Source organism: Bombina bombina, chromosome 4 (assembly GCF_027579735.1).
Source record: "Bombina bombina isolate aBomBom1 chromosome 4, aBomBom1.pri, whole genome shotgun sequence".
In the NCBI taxonomy this organism is placed as follows: Eukaryota; Metazoa; Chordata; class Amphibia; order Anura; family Bombinatoridae; genus Bombina; species Bombina bombina.
In genome coordinates this window covers 908,028,486-908,046,735 of record NC_069502.1, presented here as the reverse complement: position 1 = coordinate 908,046,735, position 18,250 = coordinate 908,028,486, and the positions used below count along the sequence as shown (strand labels likewise).

Below are 18,250 nucleotides of genomic sequence, written 5' to 3'. Positions count from 1 at the left end.
CGCGGTACACGCGCTGCAGACACGCTGAGATGCCGGGTGTGATGTCACAGCCACCCGGTGTAACAGTTAGGGAATTGAAAGCAGCTCCTTTGGTTCCTAAGAAACTGCAAGTAATAAAATAGGCACACCGGCACACAGCAATGAAGGATTAATGTAGGCTGCAAAGTTTCAAAGCAACAAGTAAGAAATCCCCACAGATTGAGGAAAGGGCTAGGTGTCTTCAGAGAGGAGTCACATAAAGTAACTGATTCAAATTACCAAGCGAGGAGCATAGAGAGGAGGGGCCTTAAATAGGAAAAGAGGATTCAGAATTAAAGGGACAGGATTGTAATAGTGAATACCCTGACAGTGTGACATAACACCTGAGGTATTCTTCTAACCATTGATTGGTTCTTTCACATTGTCCATTAGACTGTGGGTGGTATGCAGTACTTAACCTTCTATCAATTTGTAATGCAATACATAATTCCTTCCAGAGTCGAGATGTAAATTGCGTCCCCCTGTCCGTTGTTATGGATAGGGGTAAGCCATGCAATTTTACTACGTGTTGGATCAGCAGTTTAGCAGTCTCCAAAGATGTCGGCAATTTATGGTAAGGAATAAAATGCGACATCTTGGTGAATAAGTCTACTACCACCATAATCGTTTTGTTGTTATCAGAAGTTGGTAATTCTATGATGAAATCTGTGGCTATGTGGGTCCAAGGTTTTTCTGGAGCTGGTAGTGAGAGTAAGTAGCCAATTGGTTTTTGTTTCTCAATTTTTGAGGTAGTGCAAGTTTCACAACTCTGTATGTAAATTCTTATGTCCTTTTGCATCTTTGGCCACCAGTAAGATCTTTTAGCTAATTCGATGGTTTTATGAATTCCTGGGTGTCCAGAGAGTTTGTTATCATGTAAACTCTCTAGTAAGGAATTTCTCTGTGAAGGAGGTACATATAGTCTGTTTGAATGATAGTAAAGACCATCGCTACGTTTTTCTAACTTTTCCTTAGGAAATGTATTATCTTGGAGTTGTTCCTTTTGGAGACTTTTGTTATGTTCATAAAGAATACCTAGGGTATTCTGTATACAAGTTTCAGGAATTACGGTGCCATGATGTCTGGAATTGGTAGGTTTCTCGGGTAATCTTGATAATATATCCGCCTTTGAATTTTTGGATGCAGGTCGGTACGAAATAATATAAGAGAATCTAGAGAAAAAGAGACTCCATCGGACTTGCCTGGAGGTGAGGGTTTTATGAATCTTTAGATATTGTAAATTCCTATGATCAGTATAAATCTGAATAGGAATAGTTGTACCCTCTAAGAGATGCCTCCAATGCTCCAAGGCAGCCTTCATAGCTAGAAGTTCTTTTTCACCAACGTGATAATTTAATTCAGGGGTAGTCAATACCCGTGAAAAGTAAGCTACTGGATGGATAGATTCTTTCGGTGAAGATCGTTGGGATAGAATGGCTCCTATTGCATATTGAGAAGCATCAACCTCCAACACATACTGAAGATTGGGATCTGGGTATTTTAAAATTTGTGCTGTAGTGAAACTGGTTTTCAAGTGCTGAAAAACTTGTTCAGTTTCAGCAGTCCAGTGAAAAGGAATATCAGTCTTGGTGAGATTTGTTAAAGGTTTAGTTATACCAGCAAAATTCTTTATAAATTTGCGGTAAAAGTTAGAGAAACCAAGGAACTTTTGGATATCACGTTTGTTCTTTGGTGTAGGCCAATCTAAGATGACCTGAATTTTATTAGGTTCCATTGTTATGCCATTTGGGGTTATGTTATATCCTAAAAATGTAATATTTTGTGTATGGAAGATACATTTTTCAAGCTTAGCATAAAGACTATGTGCTTTTAATCTATGTAAGACTGCACGTATATGTTTGATGTGGTCCTGATAATTAGCTGAATATATTAGAATATCATCTAAATATATTACCATGGATGTGTCTAATAGATCCCTGAATATGTCATTTATAAATCTCTGAAACGTGGCTGGGGCGTTGCATAAGCCAAATGGCATGACTGTATATTCATACAGTCCATACCTTGTGCGAAATGCAGTTAGCCACTCATCACCTGGTCTTATTCGGATGAGATTATAGGCCCCTCTTAAGTCAAGTTTCGTGAAGATCTTTGCCCCCTTAAGCCTCTCAATAAGTTCAGGGATCAGAGGTAATGGGTATCTGTCTTTAATTGTTCGATTATTTAATTGTCTATAGTCAACAATTGGCCGTAATGTTTGGTCTTTGTTTCGGACAAAAAATATACCTGCTCCTGCTGGAGAGGTTGAAGGTCTTATGAAACCTTTTCGCAAGTTTTCATTTATGTAGTTTTTTAAAGTTTGTAGTTCTGGTTCTGAGAGGGGAAAAATATGTCCATATGGTATATCAGAACCTGGGATAAGATCTATTGGGCAGTCATATGGACGATGGGGAGGCAGATTTTCCGCCTCTGTTTTACTAAAAACTTGTTTAAGGTCCTGATACTCAATGGGAAGTTCTGATTCAGTTAAGGCTAGGAGTGGTATTTGTGGATTACATGTTGTCCTACAATATTCTGAACTAAACTCAAATGTACTAGTTGTCCAGTTAATTGTAGGATGATGTGTTTGTAGCCATTGTAACCCTAGAACTATGTGAAAAATCGGAGACTGTAAGACATCAAATTTAATGTACTCTCTATGTGATGTATGGGTGGTCACCAGAATCGGTACTGTATGATGTGTTATTGGTCCTGTTTCCAACTGTTTTCCATCAATAAGACGAACCGTTACAGGTTTTTTTTTTGCAATAAGGGGAATTTTATTTAATTTTACATAATCAATATCAATGTAACAGGAAAAAGCTCCGGAGTCTATGACTGCTTTAGAGTGGAGGAGATGTTGATCCCACTGCAATGAGATAGGGAGTAAACAGTTAGTTACTTCTGTATTAGGAGAGGGGGTTACTGAACTGAGTATCTCTGGCTTACCCTTTTTCTGCTTCTTGAGGGTTGGGCAGGCTGTGACCTCATGATCTTTTGAACCACAGTAAAGACATAGATGATTTGTCCTTCGTCTCAGTTTTTCTTCTGGGGACAGGGGTCCTCTGATTACTCCGATGTCCATAGGCTCGTCAGCAGATCGATGTGTGTGTAATGTAACTCTAGGGTCAGTTAGTTTAGTATGTGTGTCATAGTTTGATTTTTCTAACTTTCTTTCCCTAAGCCTGTGATCAATTTTAATTGAAAGCTGCATTAATTGTTCTAGATCATCTGGCAGATCAATTCTGGCGAACTCATCTTTGATTGACTCTGAGAGTCCAATCCTAAATTGATTTCTTAGGGAAATCTGATTCCAGCCAGAATCTTGCTGCCAAATTTTTAATTCTGAAATATAATCCTCTACAGCCCTTTTATGCTGTCTGAGAGATCTTAATTTGTTATCAGCTGTTAGCTGTTTGTGTGGATCTTCGTACAAGGAGGAAAGAGCTTTAAAAAACTCATCAATGGAATTAAGTAAGGGGTCATTGCGTTCAAAAAGGGTATCTGTCCATGCCCTAGGCTCTCCTCTGGGGTAGGAGATGACAGTTAATACCTTTATTTTATCTGTTGTGAAGGTTTTTGGTTTCAAAGTGATAAACAGTATACATGAGTTTAGGAACTGCCTAAACTGTTTGCGATCACCAGAAAATTTTTCTGGGGGGCTTACAGGTGGCTCATTAGTTGGCTCTATGTGAGAGTGTGTGGGCTTTATACTATCTTGTATAATTTTCCTAAGTGTTTGGTTTTCCACCTGCAACTCTCTGAGACCAACGTTTAATTGATCTACCTTTTGATCTAATGTTGCAACATAGTTGGAGAGTTCCATGGGATCCATCTTTATGCTGCTTTTTTTCAGGCTTGGTATTTCTGTAACAACCCGATTAGATATTCTAAAGTTGTAGTTGAAACAAATACAATTCTTCAATAAAATACTTTCAGAAATTACACTTCCAAAATTATGTGTATGTCTCTTTAAATCTTTACCATTGTTAGTCTGGATAACAATTGTAATGATCATAAGAAGTTTTATATGTTGAGCTAAGGAATGGAGTAACATATGCTTAATGTTACCCTTGATATCCCTTTTCTCATTGGAAGCATAGGATGGGTATGGCAGAAACATAAATGAAATTCAAATAAGCAAGAATATATAATGCAGATTGATATAGCGAAAATAGATAAAGTTATAGGTAACGAGTTCTGGCTCACCAACTTGAAGAAATGAGAGAGCAGGAGAAGCGGCAGCAAATAGTGTCGAGCAGTTAGAAGGTGAAGCTGTTCTCAGTGTGAATATTACTGGAAAGTCCGGTGGGAGCAGGTTGAACGAACTCGGCGTCAGCGTGGAGTCAGTGTGAGTTGTTGGAGCGGCCGCCCGTGACGTCAGAGGAAGTTCCGATGCAGTACAGTGCTGGAAGAGTGACAGGTGAAGTGGAGCAGTGATGCAGCTGCAAGCAGTAAGTTCAATGTCAGAGACAGAGGTAACTCTCTCAGAGGCAGGGCAAAATTAGGCAGGCAATAGCAATCCTCAATAATGAGCACAGGAAGAAAGACAGGCTGAGTATTGACAGGAGTCAACCAGCTAATACCAAGCAATGAAGCTATAGGCTTCATTGCTTATAAATGAGATTGAAACGAAAATGAGGCTAGATGCAAAATTAGATCCTTAAAGGGACAGACTGTTACAGATGCTCAAGAGTATGTGAAAGCTTGCATAACTTGTGCTGCCAACAAAACTTCCCGATCCTTGCCTCCCGGCTTACTCCAACCATTGTCCATTCCCAAACAACCATGGACACACATAACAATGGATTTCATTGTGGAGCTTTCTCCTTCTGACCACCATACAGTTATCTGGGTTGTGGTGGATCGCTTTTCCAGACTGGCTCATTTTGTACCCCTAAAAAAACTGCCTTCTGCCCAAGAATTATCGTCTCTTTTTCTCTTGCATGTGGTACAACTTCATGGCATTCCTGTGAATATTGTTTCCAACAGAGGTCCCCGGTTCTTCTCTACCTTTTGGAGAGCCTTTTGTAACCACTGTTTCATTGTCTTCTGGCTACCATCCTCAGACCAATGGACTAACTGAGAGAGTAAACCAGGATCTTGAAGCCTACCTTAGAGCCTTTGTCAACGCTTGCCATACCAACTGGTCTGAGTTGTTACCCCTAGCTGAGCTGGCAAGAAACATTCATTGGCACTCTTCTCAGGGTATCAACCTTGTGTCTTCCCTCTTTCTGCTCAGTCCACTGTGGTTCCTGCTGCAGACCGACACGTTACTGAACTCACCACTCATTGGCAACATATTCGATCTCAGCTACATTCAGCTGTCTCTAGATATAAGAAGTTTGCTGATCGTCATAGAGCTTCTGTAAGTGCCATCTCAGTAGGTGATCGTGTTTGGGTCTCTACTCGACATATTCGTCTACGTCAACCCTGTCACAAATTGGGGCCTAGGTTTATCGGTCCTTACAAAGTCCTGAAAAGACTGTCTCCTGTTGCCTACAAAGTGGCCTTGCCTAAAACCCTGCACATACACCCAGTCTTCCACATCTCACTACCCAAGCCTTACATCAAGAATAGATATACCCGACTCCAAGCTCCTCCTCCTCCGCTCCTGGTCCGTGGTGACTCTGAATATGAGGTAGCTAAGATCCTGGACTCCAGATACAGGCGCAGACAACTGCAGTATCTGATACATTGGAAGGGTTACTCTGTGGCAGATCATTCCTGGGTTCCTGCCCGTGATATGCATGCTCTATATTTGGTCTCCAAATTCCATGCTGCTCATCCTTTGAGGCCGACTGAGAGGGGTGCTATGTCACTCTGCACCGTTCTAGCTGTTGCTAGGGGCGCGGCGTCTTCTTCCCTGCTCTTTGCCAGGGGCTGTGTCGGCAGCGCTGACATCCTCGCCGCGCGCTCCTCTCTCTGTGGCACGAATCCTGCGCCTATGTAAGTTTCTCAAAAACGATCTATCACTGCCCAAGTATAGGTGTTACTTTGTGTGCTCCTGGGTGTGATAGATTGTTACTTCTCTGATTGCTTTATTGATATACTGCTGCTGAACTCTGCCTGTCTGACTACTCTGCCTATTAACCCCTAAATTGCTGGATTGATATACTGCTGCTGAACTCTGCCTGTCTGACTACTCTGCCTGTTAACCCCTAAATTGCTGGATTGATAGACTGCTGCTGAACTCTGCTTGTCTGACCACTCTGCCTGTTAACTCCTATATTGCTGGATTTATATACTGCTGCTAAACTCTGCTTGTCAGTCCACTCTGTTTGATTAAACCCTATTGTTCTGGATTGTCTCTCTGTTGCCAAACCCTGCCTGATCATTCTAGTGGTTTCCCCTTTGGACTGCTTTACCGTTGACAAACCCTGCCTGCCTGATCATTCTAGTGGTTTACCTTTGGACTGCTTTGCCGTTGCCAGACCCTGTCTGCCTGACCCTTCTTGTGGTTTACCCCTGGACTGCCTTTCTCTGATTCCCTGCCTGTTGCCGCCGAAGACCATCCTGCCTATGGTGAGTGCCATTTACCTCATCTTGCGAACTTTCTCTGCTCTGGGATTTTCCCTATCATTCCGGCTCGATGCCAGGATAAGAAGACTACTGGCCGAGTTCGGTCTGATAGTGGAATATCCCACAAGCATTACAATATCAAGTCTGGCAAACCCAAGCAGGCAGTTTCTCATTGGTCTGTCAATGTTTTGAATATCATGGCCTTAGTCTCTGTCAAGTTTTCTGTCCTCCCTTATTTATATGGAGCTTTAGGCTTGGTGTAGAATCCAGTTTGGTTGTTTTGGTACTTGGAAGCTTCACAGTTGTCTGTTAAGCAAGATAAAATTTACTTCCTGGAATAAAAAGTCAGCTCTCCTGTTGGAAGTCAATAAAACATGTTTAGAGAGGGTCATATTGTTATGTATCTATACAGTTTTTTATTTAATTTTTTTTAGCTTTTTTATTATATAAAAAAACAACTGCACAAAGCAGTTTTTAGGGGTTTAAAGTGGCAGGTGTGGGGTGTTAGAAAAAAAAACAGCACTTTACATTGCAGTCTATGGAGAACTGTTTGTTTCCTGTAAATATATATGTATATGCTTATATACATATATATTTACGTGTCACATCAATATATATGTATATAATCATATACATATATATTTTAACATTTGCGGCCCATTGCTGCCTGACTTACTCCCTTCGCTGTGCTAGGTTCTCAGCCGTGTCTCATGGCATGAGAACGAGGCTCCCATTAGAGCCTATGGAAGCGTGCTCTCTTGAGCGCAAAGCTTCCATGCTATGCGACCACAAAGTTGAGTTTGCAATACATCTAACTTGTAATACCAGCACACATTTGCATGCACTGGTATTACTAACTGGAGCACAAATATTGTTTTTGCAAGCAATATTTTGCTCTCCGCTTGTAATCTAGCCCAAAATATTATCAAAAGTAGGAAAACAATTTTTCCTGGTTTATACCCATAGTAACATTCCCCAAGATTTTTAACCATTTTTTGGTCTTTTGAACTTATATAAAGCATTATTAAAGTTGTGCTTCTGTTGCAGATAATTTTTTAGTAGCCTTATAGTTGATTTTCTCTTTTGTCCATACAAGGATCATGAAGACGCTCCTTCGTATCCCTGCTTTAGGTATGAACAAAGAAAAGGCAATTACTATTTTTGATAATAGAATTTCCCAACTTAGGTTTACCAAGCAATTATCCTATATAATAAAAGGCCAGGTATGTTTGTCAGATGCAGTCATGCGCAGTAGAGACTGTGCGAGGACAAACATACCTGGCCTTTAGGATCAACTTCAGAATAGATCAGATCGGCCGTTGCGGGGACGTGGTGGTCGTGGGCGTGGTCGGGTGGAGCTGGTGTGGCGAAGGGGCTTGGTCAACATGGGGGCGTGGTCGGCCTGGGAGTGGGCGTGGGCGTCCGGGAGTGGCCGTGGCCTGAGAGCGACAAAGAGTGGGGAGGGATAGAGAGAGCAAAAGAGAGGGGAAGAATGGTCAAAAGAGAGGGGGAAGAGGGGCAAAAGAGAGGGGGAAGAGGGGCAAAAGAGAGGGGGAAGAGGGGCAAAAGAGAGGGGGAAGAGGGGGCAAAAGAGAGAGAAAAAGAGAGGGGGAGAGAGAGTGAAAGAGAGTTAAATAGAGAGGGGAGAGATAGTTAAAGAGAGAGGGGGAGAGAGTTAGAGAGGGGAGAGAGAGCAAAAGAGAGGGGAGAGAGAGCAAAAGAGAGGGGAGAGAGAGCAAAAGAGAGGGGGGAGAGAGAGCAAAAGAGAGGGGGGAGAGAGAGCAAAAGAGAGGGAGGAGATAGCAAAAGAGGGGGGAGAGAGAGCAAAAGAGAGGGGGGAGAGAGAGCAAAAGAGAGGGGGGAGAGAGAGCAAAAGAGAGGGGGGAGAGAGCAAAAGAGAGGGGGGAGAGAGCAAAAGAGAGGGGGGAGAGAGCAAAAGAGAGGGGGAGATAGAGCAAAAGAGAGGGGGGAGAGAGAGCAAAAGAAAGGGGGGAGAGAGAGCAAAAGAGAGGGGGGAGAAAGAGCTAAAGAGAGGGGGGAGAGAGAGCTAAAGAGAGGGGGAGAGAGAGCTAAAGAGAGGGGGAGAGAGAGCTAAAGAGAGCCCAAAAGAGAGAAGGAAAGAGAGAAAAAGAGAGGGGGAAGAGAGAAAGCAAGGGGTGGGACCGCTGTACAACAAAAAATGGCCCGTGTGCATGGGCTTTAGGACTAGTTATATTATATTTCTATGTGCAAAATGTCCCAAAACATCATAAGCCTATATAATTTGTTTCAAGCAGTGATTGCCTGGCCCTCAAGGTTTGCCAAGATTTAGCTTATAATTCTGCTGAAGGAACCTTTTTAAAGTTAAGATGATTTTTAGAACTTTTATACCTTAAAGGAATAGTCTAGTCAAAATTAAGCTTTCATGATTCAGATAGAGCATGCAAAAGAACTGAAACAAGGGGGCAGCCTGCAGAAGCTTAAATACAAGGTAATCACAAAGGTATAAAGTATATTAATATAACCGTGTTGGTTATGCAAAACCGGGGAATGGGTAATAAAGGGATTATCTATCTTTATAAACAATAAGAGCTAGAGAAGACTTTCTCTTTAAGCAGGATAATAAATAATAATTCAGGCAGCAAACAAAAGGAAAACAGTTACTGGCAACCAGGCCAGAACAGCAGGGTCATACACAGGCATCGGAGTCAAAAGCAGGTCAAGAGACATCAGGGTATCACAAGAAATGGTAATCACACACACCGAAAGACAGGTTGACTTAATACAAGGGCCCAGTGCAGTGTGTGAGATAAACTTTTAAAGACTATGCCAATCTATAATCACACTGTCTGTATAACTATGGTATAAATGCATTAAAATTTACATGTTGTTAATATCTCGATGGACCTCCGCTTCCGCGCATCGACTGCTCCACCTCCACAGGGATGAAGAAGATGACGGTCCCACGATAGATGAAGATGGAACCATCTGGATGAAGATGCTTCACCGCTGGGATGAAGATCTTTCGCCGGACTTCAGCAACTGTGCGTACCGATTTTGGGGTTAGTGTTAGGGTTTTTTTTTTTTTTTTTTTTAGATTAGGGCTTTTAATGGGCCAAAAAAGAGCTAAATGTCCTTTTAATGGCAATGCCCATACAAATGTCCTTTTCAGGGCAATGGGTAGATTAGTTTTTTTTAGTTATCTTTTTTTTTGTGGGTTTGGGGGAGTGGGGGTTTGTAATGTTAGGGGGGGGGTTTGTTTTTATTTTTTGCAAAAGAGCTGTTAACTTTAGGGCAATGCCCTACAAAAGGCCCCTTTAAGGGCCCTTGGTAGTTTATTATAGATTAGGGTTTTTTTTATTTTGGGGTGGTTTTTCTTTTTTAAAATGGGGTATTAGAATAGGAATAATTTTTATTATTTTGTATAATTTTGTTGGTTATTTTTTGTAATGGTAGTTTTTTTTATTTTTTGTAATTGTAGTGTTTATTATTTTTTGTAATTGTAGTTTTAATTTTTTTTGTATTGTTGGGTTTTTTATTTTTGTAATGTTAGTTTTTTTTATTTTTGTAATGTTAGGTTTTAGTGTAAGCTTAGGTTTTACTTTTATTTCACAGGTAAGTTTGTATTTATTTTAACTAGGTAGTTAGTAAATATTTATATTTTAGCTAGCATAGGTTTTATTTTTATTTCACAGGTAAGTTTGTATTTATTTTTAAATAGGTTGTTAGTTAATAACTGTAAATTTAATTTAGGTCTAATTTAATTATGTTAAAGTTAGGGGGTGTTAGGTTTAGGGGTAAATAGGTTTAGTTAGTGTTGGCGATGTCGGGGAATGGCAGTTTAGGGGTTAATAGGATTATTTAGTGATTTAGTTAGTGTCGGCGATGTCGGGTAACTGCGGTTTAGATTAGAACAATTAAAAATTCTTAATATGAATAAAGAATGGATCCGAAAATTTGGAAACTGATTTATTCATTTTCAGAATTTTTCTGGATTTTAGTTATGGTGCCGATTCTGAAAGTCAAAGCAGAGAAAAAGGGCGCCTCCTAGTGTAGCCAATACTTCACAAGCAAAATATTTAGAATTCAAACATACTCACAATGTATGAAGGCAGAGGTAATGCCTAGGAAAACGATCTGGGAACTTCACAGTGTCACAGCAGACTGTGCACCGTGCCGAGGCTGCTCCTCCTAAGGTCAGAATGAAATTCTGCAATCTGGAAAAGTGAAGGAAAGAAGAGGGCGACCGCTAGTGCAGATCAATCGGAGAGAGAGTGGGTATCAGCTTATAATGACAAAGGAATACTCACACATTCAATTGCACACTATAGTGCAAATGGAGCGTACTAGGTATATTACAGTGACCTAGTGCACATATCAACCCAGGTAATGTTCAGCTGCAACTGTAGATGCGTTCCAGACAAAGCAGTGAAAAACGAAAAACGAAAGGAGACTCTAGAGTATAAAAATTATATTATATTTAATATAAAATTTCTTAAAAAACAATACACGAATGTTTTTCGTTTTTCACTGCTTGCCGCCATGCATAACGCCCCTTGTTATGACCAAATAACTCAATCTTTGTTTCATCAGTCCACAGCACCTTCTTCCAAAATGAAGCTGTCTTGTCCAAATGTGCGTTTGCATACCTCAAGCGACTCTGTTTGTGGCTTGTGTGCAGAAAAGGCTTCTTCCGCATCACTCTCCCATACAGCTTCTCCTTGTGCAAAGTGCGCTGAATTGTTGAACAATGCACAGTGACACCATCTGCAGCAAAATGATGTTTTAGGTCTTTGGAGGTGGTCTGTGGGCTGTTTTTGACCGTTCTCACCATTCTTTGCCTTTGCCGCTCCGATATTTTACTTGGCCTGCCACTTCTGGCCTTAACAAGAACTGTACCTGTGGTCTTCTATTTCCTCACTATGTTCCTCAAAGTGGACACTGACAGCTTAAATCTCTGCGATAGATTTTTGTAGCCTTCCCCTAAACCATAATGTTGAACAATCTTTGTTTTCAGGTCAGTTGAGAATTGTTTTGAGGCCCCCATGTTGCCACTCTTCAGAGGAGAGTCAAAGATAACAACAACTTGCAATTGGCCACCTTAAATACCTTTTCTCGTCATTGGATGCACCTGTCTATGAAGTTCAAGGCTTAATGGGCTCACCAAACCAATTGTGTGTTCCAATTAATCAGTGCTAGGTAGTTACAGGTATTCAAATCAACAACATGACAAGGGTGCCCAAATGTATGCACCTGTCTGATGCATATTGCACATTTTCTGTTAATCCAATAAACCTCATTTCACTACTGATATATTACTGTGTCCTTCAGTTATTTGATAGATCAAAATGAAATTGCTGATCCAAACACCCAATTATTTATAAATGAAAATCATGGAAATTGTCAGGGGTGCCTAAACTTTTGCATTCAACTGTATGTATATATATATATATATATATATATATATATATATATATATATATATATATATATATATATATATATATACATATAAATAAAAGCCTGTGCAATTATCAGCAAATGTGCAACATTATGGATTTACTGTTTCTGGATTCTGCATATCTATGTTCATGGAATCCTATAGCTCTATATTTAGCCCCTCTACTCCCGTTTTAAATGAAGTGGTTGTTATGGGTACCAAATAAGGAAAGTAGACATTCTTGGATACAAATAGCTACCCTGTGTCTTAGATCACTGTCTGGAAATGGGTGTTACAAGGTATAAAAATATACATACGAGAAGCAATCCAAAAGTTTCACATAGATTATATGAGTTTGAATTACGTAGTTTTACGTTGTTGAGAGATGTCTATTTGAAAGTGACATTTGGTTTTATTTGTGTATCCTGATTTTGCAGGCTATGAACACATCATTCCTTTTCTTAGCACATAATATGCTACATTGGCTCTCTATGAAGACCTGCATACATTACATGTTTATGACTTTGTTACCGGTAAGACTTGCTTAAAGGGACATTCCAGCCAAAATTGGAATCCACATGGATCAATTTCATTTTTGAATAGAAGTATTTTTGTAATATATATCTACTAGAAAAAATGCTTCTAATAAAAGTTATAGCTGTTTCAAAAGTGTATTTAAGTATGCACCGTGCACTAGCATTTTAAACACAACACTTACTCAGTATGCCTAAGGTGCTTGTACCATCTGGAAATGACTCAATTTGTTAATTGTTGACATAATACAAGCCCTACTGGTGCTCTGAGCAGCTGCAATATTTAAAATGCTGGTGCACTGAGAATATCTAGCTATGCTTCACATGCACGTGCAGAAAAAAATGTTAACACACAAGCAGTGATAATTTTTACTAGAAGCATTTTTGCCAATACATGTATATTGCAAATATGTTTCTATTCAAAGATGTAATTCATCTATGTGCATTTAAAATTTGACCGGAATGTCCCTTAAAGGGACATTAAACACTTTGAGATGATAATATAAAATGATAAATTGTATGTATAAAAAAACTCTGTGATATACTTTCATTATTTATTTTGTCCCCTTTTTCTGTAATTCCATTCTGAAATTGTGAGCTTTTCAGTTCCTGTTAGAAATGGAAGAGCACAACACTTTTATATTCCAAACAGCGATTGGCTGCACACTCTAGTTACTTATTTATAACTGTCTCTAATTGGCCACATCAGAGAAGGTAACCTAAGTTACAACATGGCAGCTCCCATTGTTTTATAGACACTAAAACTTTACACCTATTTTGTCAATATTTAAACTGCAAATTAAACTTTAAAAAAATCTACCTGTTATTCTCCGACTAATCTTGTCTTTGAATGCATCATTCTATCTAGCATTTATTTAGTGTTTAATGTCCCTTTAAGGGGATATAAAAGTGAAAAAAAATATGTGTGTTTTTTTTTATTTAATGCACTGTTTCTTGCCAGTATAAGACCTACACAATAAAGGGCCCTGGTGCAAAATATGTTTTGCCCCCAATTTAGGTAACTCAGTAATAACCAATAGTAATAATCAACATGCTTCTCTGTATAATGATTACATATACTGTATATATATATATATACACACACACACATACTTGGGTCCTTGTGCCACTGCGCCTGCTGCACCAATGGTAGTTCTGCCCCTGTTTCTTGCATATACCTATGTGCTTAATCTGGGTAAAGGGGTTAGACACCTAAGTCCTGATGATCTAAAGCTCTCCGCTCTGGCAAGATTTTTTAAGAAGTACTGTGAGGTCCCACAAAGAATATTAGAAAGGCAAATTTCAGCTTGAAGGCTGTTTATCTCGCTATGCAGGTTTCTGGGTTTGAAGGAGAGACACCTACATTGAAATACAATGCTTACAAACAATCTCAAATATTTTGCATGATTTCTCTCTATACATGGCATATGTTTGATCATCAGACCCATAGGTCCCTAATCTAAAACCAAAAATTGTTGGCAAGGGAGAAGGAGGATGGGTCACTACACTACAAAAAAGAAATGCACTAATTTGTTACTGGCAGACTAGCTGCTAATAACAAAGAAGTTGGGAAACAGTAGGAGGAGATGGGTTAGAGAGCTGTTTGGGGGTTGTGGAGGTGAGAGGACGAGGAAGGAACCCTACACTACAGAAATAATAAATAAATAACTACTTAAAGGGACACTGAACCCAAATTTTTTCTTTTGTGATTCAGATACAGCATGAAACTTTAAGCAACTTTCTCATTTACTCCTATTATCAAATTTTCTTTATTCTCTTGATATCTTTATTTGAAATGCAAGAATGTAAGTTTAGATGCCGGCCCATTTTTGGTGAACAACCTGGGTTGTTCTTGCTGATTGGTGGATAAATTCATCCACCAATAAAAAAGTGCTGTCCAGAGGCCTGAACCAAAATAAAAGCCTAGATGCCTTCTTTTTCAAATAAAGATAACAAGAGAACGAAGAAAATTTGATAATAGGAGTAAATTAGAAAGTTGCTTAAAATTGCATGCTCTATCTCGTCCACTGAAAGCTTTAATTATGCCAAATTTTTTTTTTAATAATAATATATGTATGAAGCCCAATATCAAAATGCTGGCGTGTGTTCTGTGATATTCAGAACCATGACACTGCAATATATTAAAGGGACATAAAAACCAAAATGTTTCTTTCATGATTCAGATAGAGAATACAATTTTAAACAACTTTCCAATTTACTTTTATTATCACATTTCCTTAGTTTTCTTGTTATCCTTTGTTGAAAAGCAGGACGGTAAGTTTAGAAGAGTGCACGTGACTACAGTACTATATGGCAGCAGCTGTGCAACAATGTTATACATTAGCAAGAGCATTCGATGGCAGCACTATATTTCCTGTCATGTAGTGCCCCAGACATGTGCACGCTACCTATCTAAATATCTCAGAAACAAAGAACAAAAAAAATTTGATAATAGAAGTAAATAAAACCTTTTTTTTTTTTAAATTGTATTCTCTGTCTGAATCATGAAAGAAAAATGTTCGGTTTCATGTCCCTTAAACCCACTGATTGCTTGGTTGGTGCAGGAACCCATTTATATTTGCCGTTTACTAACCACAACAAATTAGGTCCTTTAAAGGGACTTGCAACACAAAGATATTTAGATAGAATATGCAGTTTTAAACAATTTTCCAATTTTCTTTTATTATAATTTGCTTCGTTTTCTTGTTATCCTTTGCTGAAGAAACCGCAACTGCACATGAGTGAGCCAATAACATGAGCCACCAACTAGCAGCTCCTGAGCCTACCTAGGTATGATTTTCAACAAAGGATACTAAGAGAACAAAACAAATTAGGTAATAGAAGAATATGCTCTGTTTGAACCATGAAAGTGGGGAAATGGGGTTGATGTCACTTTACTTAAAGAATATTCTAGAGCCTTTTTGATGGATGTGCAATGACAGTTTATATGATACCTTGGAAGAGTTAAATATATTTTTATTTATCCCTTCCTTTACCAAGTCTGGGAATAGTATTTTTAAAGACAAAGTAAAGTATCCCAAAAGAAAAAAACTGATTTGCAAACGTTATTTCTATGACAAGCAATGTGCAGTGACCTCTGCTGGATAAACTTTAATAATTTTAGAAGCATTCATGGGTTGATCGCATTCCATGTGCAGTAGAGTAGCCTTTAAGAGGTCATGCGTTTTAGAACATACACAGGCTAAAAAAAAAAGTTAAATATGTTAAAATATGAAAATTATCACAACAATATTTTTTTCTGCAGCAAAAAAAAACAGAATTGTTTAATAGCAGTGCATTACAGCTATAAAACTACCTGAGAATTGTATTATTATTACTATATATAGTGTTTACTTGAAACTGTTTAACATATGTTTTAATCGTTTTTAATTTAGCTGTATATAGCATAAAATAATGATAATAATAATAATTGTATTGCTTTGTTGAAACGCTACGTATAAAGAAAAACAGAAAACAGTGATCTTAGTTTTGTAATAAAAATAGTAAGTACCGCACGTCATCCAACATCAAAACTGGTTTGTTAACACACCAGGATGGCCGAGTGGTTAAGGCGTTGGACTTAAGATCCAATGGACGTATGTCCGCGTGGGTTCGAACCCCACTTCTGGTATGAGTTTTAGATGCCACAATATTATACACTAAATGAAATAAACAGAAAATTAATTCTCAGCAGAAATATTAATTGATGAAATATATAGATTATGAAGATATATGCTAGATTATTTGGTACCTCAGTTAGTGTTGGTATATATATATATATATATATACATATATATATATATTTTTTTTTTTAAATTATAAAATATTTTTTAAATATTTTTTATATAATTAAACTATATAATTGCACAAGAATAAATGGTTCCTATATACTAGCAAAATAAAAAAATATAATTTGGTGTGGTAATGTAACTTCATTCATATAGGTAAAAATACACAATCATCCTTAATGTAATTATATACCAGGATGGCCGAGTGGTTAAGGCGTTGGACTTAAGATCCAATGGACGTATGTCCGCGTGGGTTCGAACCCCACTTCTGGTATGAGTTTTAGATGCCACAATATTATAGACTAAATGAAATAAACAGAAAATTAATTCTCAGCAGAAATATTAATTGATGAAATATATATAGTTTATGAAGATATATGCTAGATTATTTGGTACCTGAGTTAGTGTTGGTATATATATATATTTTTTTTTAAATTATAAAATATTTTTTAAATAATTAAACTATATAATTGCACAAGAATAAATAGTTCCTATATACTAGCAAAATAAAAAATATAATTTGGTGTGGTAATGTAACTTCATTCATATAGGTAAAATTAAACAATCATCCTTTAAGTAATTAATATACCAGGATGGCCGAGTGGTTAAGGCGTTGGACTTAAGATCCAATGGACATATGTCCGCGTGGGTTCGAACCCCACTTCTGGTAACAGTTTTTGACTTTGTGAATTTAGGTTTCCAAACCTTCCAAGATAGATTAAAACGTTAATTATATACAAACAAGGATATACTCAATCTTGTTTACATGTGACAGATCTAGATGCTTTGCTGTCAAAACACATTTAGTCATATGATTTAATATTTTATCAGTAAGCTATTATTTAATCAAAACTATTTTGATGTTTAGTTTAAGGAGCAACATTTCTAGATATACAGTTAAATCATTTATAATTTAAAAATATTTAATATGGAAAAGATAATGTGATATTATAATAATAAAATTAAAATATATATAATTTATTATTAAAATAGCTAAAAATACACTTCCATTGATGTTATGTAATACCAGGATGGCCGAGTGGTTAAGGCGTTGGACTTAAGATCCAATGGATATATATCCGCGTGGGTTCGAACCCCACTCCTGGTATGTGTTTTATAATATATATATATATATATAAATAGCATATAAGTATGACATCGTGATAATGTACTAGAACGCTTTATATCAAATAGCATAACCAATTATCATTATAATTTATGTTCCACAAGTGTATAAAATAAAAAGCAACCCTTATCAAATTCAGCAGCAACAACTTATATACTTATAAGTGCATTACAAAACACAAGCTTGAAGCTGCCTCAGCTTTTTTTTTTTTATAAAAACTTGGTTATATTTAGAAACCATTACATGTAATAATGAAAATCGTTCGTTTTCAATGCCCTGCAGTTCTTTCATCCAAGGTGCTCATATGTACACTAAATTAAGGTGTATATTCGTATGCATTGTTTTAATTAAAATCATTATCTCAAATGATAAAATATATGGGCAGAAAAAAACCCTGCATTTTTACGATATATTGTTATCGTTGATGCATATAAGAAATAAAAAGTACTAACTAAACAATTTTCTTTCCGCGAAATCACAGAAAATCTCACTAAGTAAAAGTATATCTCAATCATTAAAAGTATATACCAGAAGTGGGGTTCGAACCCACGCGGACATACGTCCATTGGATCTTAAGTCCAACGCCTTAACCACTCGGCCATCCTGGTAGATACGTCAAAAACTTGCGCAACCGCAGTTAATAAAATAAGAATAATGACGTTTTTCTGCATAATAAAGTTACACAATTGAATCCCGCCACTTTTTGTCAGCGTAACGTCCGACTAAGTGAAAAGCAGCACTAAACACATCCGTAAACAACAAATATAAAAGTGTTTCAACTGTATAAAAATACAAATTCTAGTTCCCGCCCTCTTACGCATCAAAAATACCGCCCTCCTCCTTA

General features: G+C 37.7%; 5 non-coding genes across 5 annotated transcripts; 4 read left to right on the top strand and 1 right to left on the bottom strand.

The window, feature by feature from the left end:
* Positions 1–16,040: 16,040 nt before the first annotated feature.
* TRNAL-UAA (transfer RNA leucine (anticodon UAA)) lies at positions 16,041–16,123 on the top strand. The gene has a single exon. It is a non-coding gene; the product is annotated as a tRNA-Leu (tRNA).
* A 348-nt stretch (positions 16,124–16,471) lies between these two features.
* TRNAL-UAA (transfer RNA leucine (anticodon UAA)) lies at positions 16,472–16,554 on the top strand. Its single transcript has one exon. It is a non-coding gene; the product is annotated as a tRNA-Leu (tRNA).
* A 313-nt stretch (positions 16,555–16,867) lies between these two features.
* TRNAL-UAA (transfer RNA leucine (anticodon UAA)) lies at positions 16,868–16,950 on the top strand. The gene has a single exon. It is a non-coding gene; the product is annotated as a tRNA-Leu (tRNA).
* A 355-nt stretch (positions 16,951–17,305) lies between these two features.
* Positions 17,306–17,388, top strand: TRNAL-UAA (transfer RNA leucine (anticodon UAA)). Its single transcript has one exon. It is a non-coding gene; the product is annotated as a tRNA-Leu (tRNA).
* A 543-nt stretch (positions 17,389–17,931) lies between these two features.
* On the bottom strand, positions 17,932–18,014 carry TRNAL-UAA (transfer RNA leucine (anticodon UAA)). The gene has a single exon. It is a non-coding gene; the product is annotated as a tRNA-Leu (tRNA).
* Between the last annotated feature and the right edge of the window lie 236 nt (positions 18,015–18,250).